Here is a 12,382-nt window from a genome sequence, read left to right as displayed (position 1 = left end):
GTTTATTTATTTATTTATTTATATTAGGGAACAGAGAAGGTTGGAAGGGGAGAAAAATACATATTAAATTAAAAATAATTTAATATTTATTATATATATCACATATATAATATACATATAATTTAAAAATTAAAAAAAATTTAAACATAGGATTTGGACTAGACAGTATTTTGTTTGAGATCTCTTGAAGTAACTAGATGCAGCAAATTGAACACTACTTTGGAGTCAGGAAGACCTAAGTTTGAGTGCAGCCTTAGACCCTAGCAGACTGAGACTGGGCAAATGAGTCATTTCACCTCAACCTGCCTCAGTTTTCTCTTCTGCAATAATAGTAATAAATACCTCACAGGGTTTTGGTGAGAACTGCATGAACTAATGCATGAAGTCTTTTATAATCCTTACAATGTTAGATCATAATGGAATAACTCTGAGGTACCCCCTCATACCTCTCAGATTGGCTAGGATGACAGCCAATGACAGATAATGATAAATGTTGGAGGGGATGTGGGAAACTGGGACACTGATACATTGTTGGTGGAGTTGTGAAAGAATCCAGCCATTCTGGAGAGCAATTTGAATCTATACCCAAAGGGCTATAAAACTGTGTATACCCTTTGGCCCAGCAGTGCCATTACTGGGTCTGTATCCCAAAGGGATCTTAAAGGAGGGAAAGGGACCCACATGTGCAAAAATATTTGTGGAAACTCCAAGGAGCGGGACAATGAGTAGATAGATGCCCATCAGTTGAGGAATGGCTGAATAAGTTGTGGTACATGAAGGAAATGGAATATTATTGTTCTATTAAAAAATGATGAGCTGACTGATTTTGGAAAGACCTGGAAAGATTTACATCTCAGCAGAGCTGGGAATACATTGTAGACAATAATAATGGGAATGTGCAATAAGCAATTAGGAAGGATTTCGTTCTTCTCGGTGGTTCAGTGATTCAAATCAATCCCGGACTTTGGACAGAAAATACCATCTGCACCCAGAGGGAGAACTAAGGAGACTGAATGTAAACCAGCACATGCCATATTCACTTCTTTTTTCTGTTTTGTTTTTGTTTTTTGCTCTGGTTTTTCTCTCCCAACATGATTCATAAAGCCATGTTTGTTAAAATGTACAAAGAAAAAAAAGATCATAATGGAGCTATTATACATATGTATGTATAATAATTATTATTGCTATTATTACTTCTCTAATTCTCTGATTCTCTATTCCTGGCTTTTCCATTTTTGATCTGTATGACTATGAGTTTTATGTCTTAATATCTCGGGACCTCAGAGATCACGTAGTCTAACCCTTGCATTTTACTAATGGGGAGAAGTTAGGATTGACAAGACCTGGCTAGGTGGAGACAGAAGGGTGCAGAAACCACTCAAAACTCAGGAAAAAAAGAACATGACTGCTTGATGGAGGGACCAGTGAGTTATTTGGTCTGGCTTGGATTGAGGCTTTGTTAGAGGGAATCATGGGAGACTGGGAAGAAATCCCTCAGTATCAAGGACATGTTTATTCAAAGCTCAGCTTGTGCTGATTTCTAGAGAGACCTTTGAGCTTCCCTCCTTGACCTTAAAGAAATAGTCATTGACCCGGTTTTATTGGAAGTGAAAGGTTGAAGAGACCCAGAATCAACTTTTAAAAGAGCTGTTAGCAAATTAGAAATGTAAATTGATCACCATTGACCCCCAGAACACCATAATTAAGCACCAAATATGAAAAAAAAAAGTTTCTTCTCCACTGCCTTTGTGAATCCTGGGAGCCTGTGTGGAGGGAGGCCGTTGGACAGGATCTAACATTCTCCTTCCAACTTAACAACAATAATATCTCCCATTTGAGTAGCAATTTAAGGCTTACGGAACACTTTTCTGCAATCTAACCAAAAGCATTTATTAAGTGTGCTCCAGTATTATTGTTCTCCTTTAACAAACCAGGGCACAGAGTCAGTAAAAGCACAAATCTGACTCCTGCTTAGATGAAGTCCCTTGTTCTTGTTTCAAATAAGTGTCAAAGTCCAGTGTTAATGGGTTGATATGTCACAGTAAAAATATGTTATCCAGAAGCTGTAAGATGACCTGCCTAAGAGCTATACATTAACCTAATCATCAATCAATCAATCAACAGGCATTTATTATGCACTTACTATGTGCCAGGTAGAGACTGTGTTAAGTGCTGGGAATATAAAGAAAAAGCAGACTTAATGTGCCAGTCGTTATTTCATGATCTACAGCTGGGCAATGGCTGGGTGAGATAGGGGATATTTGAAAAGGGGATGATGGCTTTTTCAGACCTTTCTTTTCTGAGATCTAGGTCGTTTCTCTACTTGGACTAACTTGGATAAGAATAAGGGGAATTGGGGACAGTACTTTCCTATAAAATACAATAAATGAAGATGAATATTTGGGCGCAACAAGTTTGTTCATCAGAAAGTTGAGCCCTGACCTTCCTTCATTACCTCTGAGCGGTACCGTAGCCCAGTCAGGGACTTTCACCATCTTCCTCAGAGTTTGTCCTGTGTCTCCACCAGGGGATCATGCAAAGTGGTCTCTATTTACCTTGAGGGCCCTAGGTTCAAGGCAGATTTGTCTCTAAACAAGCAAACAAACTTATTGCCTATTTTCTTTAGTCCTTCCTCATCTGGGGGCCTTTTTAGAAATTCTTCAGACAATCTCCAGGTACCCAGAACCACTCTTCCAGCATCCAGTGTTTATTTGGACAGAGGCAGACTGTGGGCCCTGGGGGCCATTGTTTAGCCTGAGAGCTAGAGTATTCCTGACTGGCCGGGGTTGATGACTAGGCCTCCCAGCCAAACTCTGACTTCACAGCAGAGAATAGACTTTCCCCTCTTTACCCCCTCCTCTGGTTCCTTGGACACACCTCCTGGGCTTCTGGGTTATGCTACAATTTTAAACCCAGATCAAACACACGTAATCCCAGTGGGTTATGCAATCAGCTACTTTGGCAAGATTCAGAGCTCTACGGAGAAGGGCTACGCAGGGAGTGCATACCACATGCATGAAGGTGCACATGTGGCTTCTATATTGTTTGTGAGCCCTTGTTGAGCACACATCACTGTCTAAACACCCAAAAGTGGCTCCCGCCCAAGAGCAGAGAAAGAGAGCTAATAGAAATCACAGACCAGGTCTGCCTTGGGTGAAACTTCTGTTAAATAGTTAGTTTCTGCAAGACCCTTTTAACACGAGGGGTAAACAGAGAGGAAGGTGGTGCTCTGTATCAGAATGACCGACTCTCAGAGCTGGGAGGGAGCTCAGAGAACTTCTAGCCCAATTTATTCCTCATCTCATCTCTCTCCTCGAGGGGACTTCCTTGGGAAGGATAGTTGGAGTCGGCCATAGGCTGACATCCACAAGAAGGCATTTGATGACTACTCATTGGATGTCCTGTTCTGGGAGAGTTTTGGAACTCTGAGATCCTGTGACGATGACAACCTACGGCCATCTAACCTTTGTGGGAAACTAAGAAGTGAAGGGGAATTACTTCTTCCCATGTCAGTTTTTCATAGTTCAATTGGTTCTATTGTTCAATATTCCTACTTCTGTTCTGTGGAGACAAGAAAAACAAGTTGGATCCCTTTTCTATGGGACAGCTCCTCAAATTGTATATTATGTCAATCAGACAACCAAACAATTAAATGTCTCCTGTGTGACCAGGTTTGGTGGTAGAGATTGTGACTTCAGATAGGAATCTGAGACCGTTCTAGATTGAAGAAATTAAGGCTATTTGTCAGGAACCAACATCGACAAAATACGAGGGTTCATAAAGTAATTTCATGACAACTTCCTCTTTTATAGTATCTTGACATCTGCAGAGCACTTACAGATATTAGACTTTCATACACAACCATATGAAGTGGGTACTATTATCACACTCTGCTTATCTCGGTTTCTTCATCTATAAACTGAGATTAAATATTTAGCCTGGGGTCACAGAGCAATCTACTGTACTGCTTTATATGGCATGATGTCGAGCACTCCATTTTCTGATTGCCCCTCTCTGGATAGTGTTCAAATTATCAATGCCCTTCTTAAAACGTGTGCCCAGAGCTGAGAACAAACGCTCCCGACAGTCTATAAAATGTATACAGATTAATTTATCCTAGGATCGGCAACTTGATGATGCAAGAACTAGGGCTGAAGTCAAGAAGACGTTTTTCTGAGTTCAAATCTGGCCTCAGACACTTGTGAGCTGTGTGACCTTGGATAAGGCACATAATCCCATTTACCTCAGTTCCTCATTTGTAAGATGACCTGGAGAAGGAAATGGCAAACCAGTTCAGTATCTTTAAAAAACAAAACAAAACAAACAAAACAAAACAAAAAAAAAAAAACAAAAAAAACAAAAAAACAAAAAAAAAAAAAAACCACAAATGGGGGTACGAGTTGGACATGACTCAAAAATGGCTGAACAATCTTTTCAGTCTTCTTAGGCCTTTTGCCTCTGCCCATATATTCTCAGGTCATTCCTCATTCAAAACATTATTTTTTGATTCCTGGAATTTTCAATGGTTGTTGGAATCCCCAACAACCCTTCCTTCTAACTTTCATTCCCTGACTTTCCTGGCTTCCTTCAAGCCCAAGCTAAAATCTTGCCTTCTCTCAGAAGCCTTCCCAGTCCTCCATAATATTAGTGTATGTTTCCTTCTAGATAATCCCTGATTTATCTTGTATGTAAATTATTATTTGCATATCATTTCCTTACATTAAATTGTGAACTCTCTGAAAGCAGAGGCATTTTTTTTGCCTTTCTTTATATCCCCAGGGCCTAATACATTATCTGGCATATGTCTTGTTGATTTGACTATTACCATCATACTTCATGAAAACTTTGTTGATTTTTGTGACATCTTAAAACTAAGTTTAAGTAGTGGAAAGCATTTGAACTTAGAAGACCTGACCCAATTAAGCATTTATGAGAGGGAAGGCAAGTCATTTATGGACTTCAGTTTTTCATCAGTAGAATAAGGGGTATGGATTAAATGGTCTATGGGTTCTGCCCCCCCTACCTCCAAAAGATAAGAATGCCTTACTTAATCTACCAAATAAAGCTGTGTTTTCATTCTGGATGTCAGCATTTGAAATATCGAGTCCTTGTAAATATGCAGAATGAGACATATTCTGGGCATGGCCAATGTAGAAATTTGTTTTGCTTGATTATGCATACTTGTTACAAGGGATTTTTGTCTCCTGGGATGGGGGGAGGTGGAAAGAGAAAAGAAATGCTTGCTAATTGAAAAAATAAAAAAAAAACAACAAAAAAACAATGCTCTGTCCCTGTTGTGAAATACAAGATGTGCAGAATTCACATACTTAGGCTGCTGAGTCAGTGGCTGTATCTGGGGATGTCACCTTCTTTCTCCTGTGGGACAATGCTGTACAGATGTATTCATTTTAGGTTTTGCATTCCTACTTTCCAAGTGACTATTTTGCAATTTAAATAACATACAAAACTACCCTTGATGGCATTCAAAGGCCTCATGCCAGAGGTTTGAACCCTAAAGATGTTATTTCCCTACCTCAGGGATTCTACTCTCAACCACATTCCCATTTTTTAAAATTTATTTATTATTTTTACATTTTTATTTATTTTAAAATTTTTTCTTATTTTTTATTAAAGCTTTTTTATCTTCAAAACATATGCATGGATAATTTTTCAATGTTGAAAAACCTTATGTTCCATTTTTCTCTCCCCTTTCCCCACCTCCTCCCCTAGATGCAAGTAATCCAATATATGTTAAACATATTCCCATTTTTTTCAATTATGGAAACAAATCCCTGTCCTTTTCACCTCACAGATACCTTACATAATGCATGATAACATGAATTGTCAACTCAAAAGCAGCTCATTTTTAGTTGCCACATTTCAAGCAAGATTATAACAACTCACATTTCTTTCTTTTTTTTTTAATTAAAGCTTTTTATTTTTCAAAACAGTGGACAATTCTTCAACATTAGCTCTTGCAAAACCTTGTGTTCCAATTTTCCCACTCTTCCCCAATACCTTCCCCTAGATGGCAAGTAGTCTAATATGTGTTAAATATGGTAGAAATATATGTTAAATCCAATTTATATATATATATATATGTATATATATATATATATATATAAACATATTTATACAATTATTGTGCCACACAAGAAAAAAAAAGAGAAGTAAAGTAAAATACAAGCAAATAACAACAAAAAGAGTGAGGATGCTCTGTTGTGATCCACACTCAGTTCCCAGAGTTCTCTCTCTGGGTGTAGAAGGCTTTCTTCATTATTGAACAATTGGAACTGATCTGAATCATCTCATTGTGGAAAAAAGTCACATCCATCAAAATTGATCATCACATAATCTTCTTGTTGCCATGTACAATGATCTCCTGTTTCTGCTAATTTCACTCAGCATCAGTTCATGTAAGTCTCTACAGGCCTCTCTGAAATTATCCTGCTGATCATTTCTTACAGAACAATAATATTGCATAATATTCACTTACCGGTAACTTATTCAGCCATTCTCACACTGATGGGCATCCATTCAGTTTCCAGTTCCTTGCCACAACAAAAAGAGTTGCCACAACCATTTTTGCACATGAAGGTCCCTTCCTTTAAGATTTCTGTGGGATATAAGTCCAGTAGAAATACTGCTGGGTCAAAAGGTATGCATAGTTTGATAACTTTTTGAGCATAGTTTAAAATTGCTCTCCAGAATGGTTGGATCTGTTCATAACTCCACCAATAATGTATCAGTGTCCCAGTTTTCCTATATCTTCTTCAATATTTGTCCTTATCTTTTCCTGTCATTTTAGTTAATCTGAGAGGTGTGAAGTGCTACCTCGGAATTGTCTTAATTTGCATTTCTCTGATCAATAGTGATTTGAAATACCATTTCATATGACTAGAAATAACTCACATTTCTTTTTTTTTAATTTAATTATAGTTTTTATTTACCAGATATATGCATGGGTAATTTTACAGCATTGACAATTGCCAAACCTTTTGTTCCAATTTTCCCCCTCCTTCTCCTCCCCCAGATGGCAGGTTGACCAATACATGTTCAATATGTTAAAGTATAAATTAAATACAATATATGTATACATGCCCAAACAGTTGTTTTGCTGTACAGAAAGAATCAGACTTTGAAATAGTATACAATTAGCCTATGAAGGAAATAAAAAATTCAGGTGGACAAAAATAGAGGGATTGGGAATTCTATGTAGTGGTTCATAGTCATCTCCCAGAGTTATTTTGCTGGGTATAGCTGGTTCAGTTCATTACTGCTCTATTGGAACTGATTTGGTTCATCTCCTTGTTGAAGATGGCCACGTCCATCAGAATTGATCTTCATATAGTATTGTTGTTGAAGTACACAATGATCTCCTGGTCCTGCTCATTTCACTCAGCATCAGTTCCTGTAAGTCTCTTCAGGCCTTTCTGAAATCCTCCTGTTGGTCATTTCTTACAGAACAATAATATTCTTATACCACAATTTATTCAGCCATTCTCCAATTTTAAAACCAGCAGGAATCATTGGATTCCCTAACACAAGATGAGACTATTGTAGGACTTTAAAACTTGCAGGAATTATTGGATTCCTGGCACATGAACTAATGGACAATGGATTCCTTTTGGACTATTTCTAGGACTTATGGACATGTATAAATTCTCAATTTATGATAATTTGATCGTGTTATTTGTTACATACTTCTAGCATGTGTTATATTACTATGTGTTTATGTAATTTATGTAATTATGTGTAATATCTCCCCTATTGATGGATTTATGTATACCTGTTTCAAGATCCTGACCACCCTATGTTCTAAATCAAAAGAAAGGGGGAGATGTTAGGATTATTACTAGGTGCTAAGTCTAGTACTTAACAATTCTCTAGTTCAGAGTTCATACTTTTAAAGGAGTTTACACCTTTAAAAGGAGTTTGCTCATTGGTTCTGTAAGGAGTTTCCACAAGCCCAGGGAGTACCCACAAGCCCATTCTCTGGGAGGATGTAAGGAGCCAACATTGAGTGGGGAAGTCAGTCTGGAAAGGACTTTCCAAGAGAACTTCAGGGAAGCTCGAGAGATTCAGAGTGAGGATTCAGTGGATTTGCAAGTCCAGCAGATTCACAAGTCTAAAGGAAAACCTTGCTCATGGACTTCCAGGAAATTCACACCTAGGACTGAATTCTGGGAAACCCACAATCCCACACTCTCAGAGGCAGAGTCTGATTCCCACACTCTAGGAATCAAGATTTCATTCCCATGTCTACCTTTGTGCTGGCTGGAGGCTTTGGATTCAGAGGGAGCTAGAGACGGAAACTGGCTGGAGACATTAGCACCGAGAAGGAACAGAAGCCGCCCTCCCTTCCCCCCGCCAGCATCAAGTTCCCGGCCTCGAGAGGCTCCATTGAGATTCCCCTTTGGGACACTGATAAGGTCATTAAACTCGACTTCCATCAAATACTGGAGGGGGATGAAGTTATTGTATTGTGAAGCAGGAACATACTCAGTTATGCATATGGATTGCCTTAGTGCTGGAATATTACAAGCAAGGCAAAACAGAAGATGTTGTGAAGTTGTTGGAAGCAGCTTGAATAGATGGCAACCTGGATTATAGAGACCATAAAAAAGATCAGAGGACTTGCGACCTACTATGTCCAGCAGGCTAGGAAAGAAAAAAAACAAGGACAATAAGAAAGAGCTCATCACCCAGGCTACGTTGTTATATACAATGGCTGACAAAATTATCATGTAGGATCAGAACCATTTATTGGGAAGAATCTGCTTCTGTCTGTTGGAAGGTGACAAAATGGACCAGGCTGATGCACAGTTTCATTTTGTACTCAACCTGTCTCCAAATAACATACCAGCCCTTCTTGGTAAAGCTTGTATTTCATTCAACAAGAAAGATTATAGAGGAGCCCTTGCATACTATAAAAAAAAGCACTACAGACCACCCCAGGATGTCTAGCTGAAGTCCATGTAGGAATGGGGCATTGCTTTGTGAAACTGAACAAACTGGAGAAAGCTCGCTTGGCATTCAGTAGGGCCCTGGAGCTCAACTCCAAGTGTGTGGGAGCATTAGTTGGATTGGCTGTCCTAGAACTCAATAGTAAAGAGGCAGCCTCTATCAAAAATGGAGTCCAGCTTCTTTTCCGAGCATATACAGTTGATCCTAGCAATTCTATGGTACTGAACCACTTGGCAAATCACTTCTTCTTCAAAAAGGACTATAGCAAAGCCCAACACTTGGCTCTCCATGCTTTTCATAACATGGAGATGGAAGCTATGCGGGCAGAAAGCTGTTATCAGCTGGCTAGGTCTTTCCATCTTCAGGAAGACTATGACCAAGCTTTCCAGTCCTACTATCAAGCCACCCAGTTTGCCTCGTCCTCTTTTGTACTACCCTTTTTTGGTTTGGGCCAAATGTATATTTACCGAGGTGACAAGAAGAATGCATCTCAATGTTTTGAGAAAGTTTTGAAAGCCTATCCCAACAATTATGAAACAATGAAAATTCTTGGTTCTCTCTATGCTGCCTCAGAAGATCAAGACAAATGAGATATTGCCAAGGACCACTTGAAGGTCACGGAGCAGCATCCAGATGATGTTGAGGCCTGGATGAAATTGGGACAAATCCTAGAGCAGACTGACCTACAGGGTGCACTGTCAGCTTATGGAACAGCAATCCGTATCCTGCAGAAAAAGGTACAGGCTGACTTCCCGCCAGAGATTCTGAATAATGTGGGCACCTTCCGTTTTAGGCTCGGAAATTTAGGAGAGGCAAAGAAATCTGTTTTGGCATCTTTGGATCGTGCAAAGGCAGAAGCTGAGCATGATGAATATTACTGTAATGCCATCTCAGTTACAACCTCATATAATCTGGCCAAGCTTTATGAGGCAATGTGTGAATTCCACGAAGCAGAAAAGCTGTATAAAGATATATTACGAGAACATCCTCATTATGTTGACTGCTATTTGTGCTTAGAAACACTAGCTAGAGATAAAGGAAAGTTTTATGAGGCTTCAGATTGGCTTAAAGAAGCTCTTCAGATCAATCAGGATCATCCAGAGGCTTGGTCTCTGATGGGCAATCTTCATTTGGCCAAGCAAGAATGGGGTCCAGGTCAAAAGAAATTTGAAAGAATATTAAAACAACCATCCACTCAAAATGACACATATTCTCTGCTAGCCCTTGCCAATGTTTGGCTACAAACTTTGCATCAACCCACTGGAGATCAAGAGAAGAAAAAGCGCCATCAGGATCGTGCACTGGCCATCTACAAGCAAGTCCTCAGAAGTGATCCTAAGAACCTCTATGCTGCCAGTGGCATAGGGGCTGTGCTGGCCCACAAGGGATATTTCCATGAGGCTCGTGATGTCTTCGCCCAAGTAAGAGAAGCAATTGCAGAGATTAGGGATGTGTGGCTAAACTTAGCACATATCTATGTGGAGCAGAAGCAATAGATCGGTGCTGTTCAAATGTATGGAAACTGCCTCCAGAAGTTCCACAAACATCAGAATATAGAGGTTGTGCTGCATCTGGCCCGTGCCCTCTTCAAGTGTGGCAAGCTGCAGAAATGCAAACGAACTTTGCTAAAGGCTCGACACGTGGCACCCAGTGATACAGTTCTCATGTTCAATGTGGCTCTGGTACTTCAGAGGCTAGCTACTTCTGTCCTTAAGGATGAGAAGAGTAATCTCAAGGAGGCACTTAATGCAGTTAAAGAATTGGAACTGGCTCCAGGTATTTTAGTTATTTGTGTAAAGCAGGAGACAAAATGAGATTTGACTTGGCCCTTGCTGCTACAGAAGCAGGCAGTGTTCTGATTTACTGAGCCAGGCGCAATACCATGTGGCCCGCGTACACGAGCAGGATGAGAAAGTGAGGATGCTGCGGGCCAAGCAGGAGCAAGAGAAAGAGCTGGTGTGACAAAAACTGCTGAAGGAGTGGGAAGAGAAATGTCTCCGAGAGAAGGAAGAGCAGAAGATACTCCTGGAGCAGTGCACCCAGTCTGTAGAGAAGACCAAGAATATCCTCACATTCACTGGAGAAGCCAGAGGGACAAAGGAAAAAAAGAGAGGCCGCGGCAGAGGTGGGGGCAGGCCTTGTGAGAAGGGAGGTGAGTTTGATGAATTTATCAATGATGACACTGATGAAGACATGCCCGTATCCAAGAAGAAGAAAAGGAAAGGCAGTGGGATCCAACAAGAAGAAACTGAAAATGGCCCCAAACCGAAAAACTGTCACCCTCCTAGGGCAGAAAAGAAAAAGGCTCCTAAGCCAGAAGGCTTGCCTCCTTCAATGAAGGGAAAAAATCAGATCAAAAGCCATAATTTCATCAAATGATGACTCTTCAGATGAAGATAAAGTTAAAATCTCCAAAAAGATAAAAAATGCCAGGAACAGCAAGAGTGATTCAGGTGATGGTGATCTACACAAGAAACAAGTGATGTCTGAGAGCAATTGGGACAAGAACCCCTGTCAGTCTGGGAGTGGAGATCCAGCATACAACAGTCAGAAGAGGATTCTGACAGCTCCAAAGAGGAGGCAGTCAACATCGGAACAGTCTGACAACGAATCTGTCCAGTCAGGAAGGAGCTACTCTGCAGGTTCTGACAATGAGTCCCAACTGGCTTCACTGAGTGCTGATCCAGATCGGGAATCAAAGAGAGCCTCTGATGATGAGGCTTCTGCTAGGGGCTCTGGGAATGACTCAGAACCAAAGGCCTCCAACAATGAAACCTCTGAGCGAGGTTCTGATGATAGTGATTAGATTTTCATTTGTAAATAAGCTACATTTCTGGAAGGAAAAAATGAAAGCTGTGAAATGCTTGAAATGTTTAGTAAGACTTGTGAAATTTTTCTGAAGACAATTTTTTCTATCAGATTATATATTATTAATATTACTATTATATTCATGTAATTTAGTAACAAAATTGTTCCGTTTGTGTCTTTTATACTTTAAAAAATGAAGTGATGAAAACAAAAATATGTTTTTGAGATGCTTATTTATCATTGCTCAATGACCCACACCTCTCAAAATTATGAAAATTATTTACTTCTACAACATGCCATACCAATCAAGGAATTACTTTATGAAACTGGGTTAAAATTTTAAAATTTTTCTGGAGTGAAAAAATTTCAAGAATCTCAAAAGAAATAATGAAAACAAAAGGGAGGGACTCACAATTCTACAAAACGCTTATCATTAAAATATTTTTGTGCTGTTAAAAAGAAGATCATCGGAAAAGATGGAAAAAGAACTCAGAAACAATCCAACATAGTAGCACTGTGTTCAATAAACCCAAGGACACTAGCCACTAAGGTAATGTTTTCCTGTTTGACAGAAACTTCTGAATAAACTGAAAAGGTCTGGCAGAAA

General features: G+C 39.5%; 1 pseudogene; it reads left to right on the top strand.

Annotated features, from left to right (window-relative positions):
• Positions 1-5,476: 5,476 nt before the first annotated feature.
• Positions 5,477-11,773, top strand: LOC141540557 (RNA polymerase-associated protein CTR9 homolog pseudogene; annotated as a pseudogene).
• Positions 11,774-12,382: the final 609 nt, after the last annotated feature.

This window comes from Sminthopsis crassicaudata, chromosome 4, assembly GCF_048593235.1.
Source record: "Sminthopsis crassicaudata isolate SCR6 chromosome 4, ASM4859323v1, whole genome shotgun sequence".
Taxonomy (NCBI): Eukaryota; Metazoa; Chordata; class Mammalia; order Dasyuromorphia; family Dasyuridae; genus Sminthopsis; species Sminthopsis crassicaudata.
The sequence above is the reverse complement of the archived record's forward strand: the minus strand, read 5'-3'. Positions and strand labels throughout refer to the sequence as shown.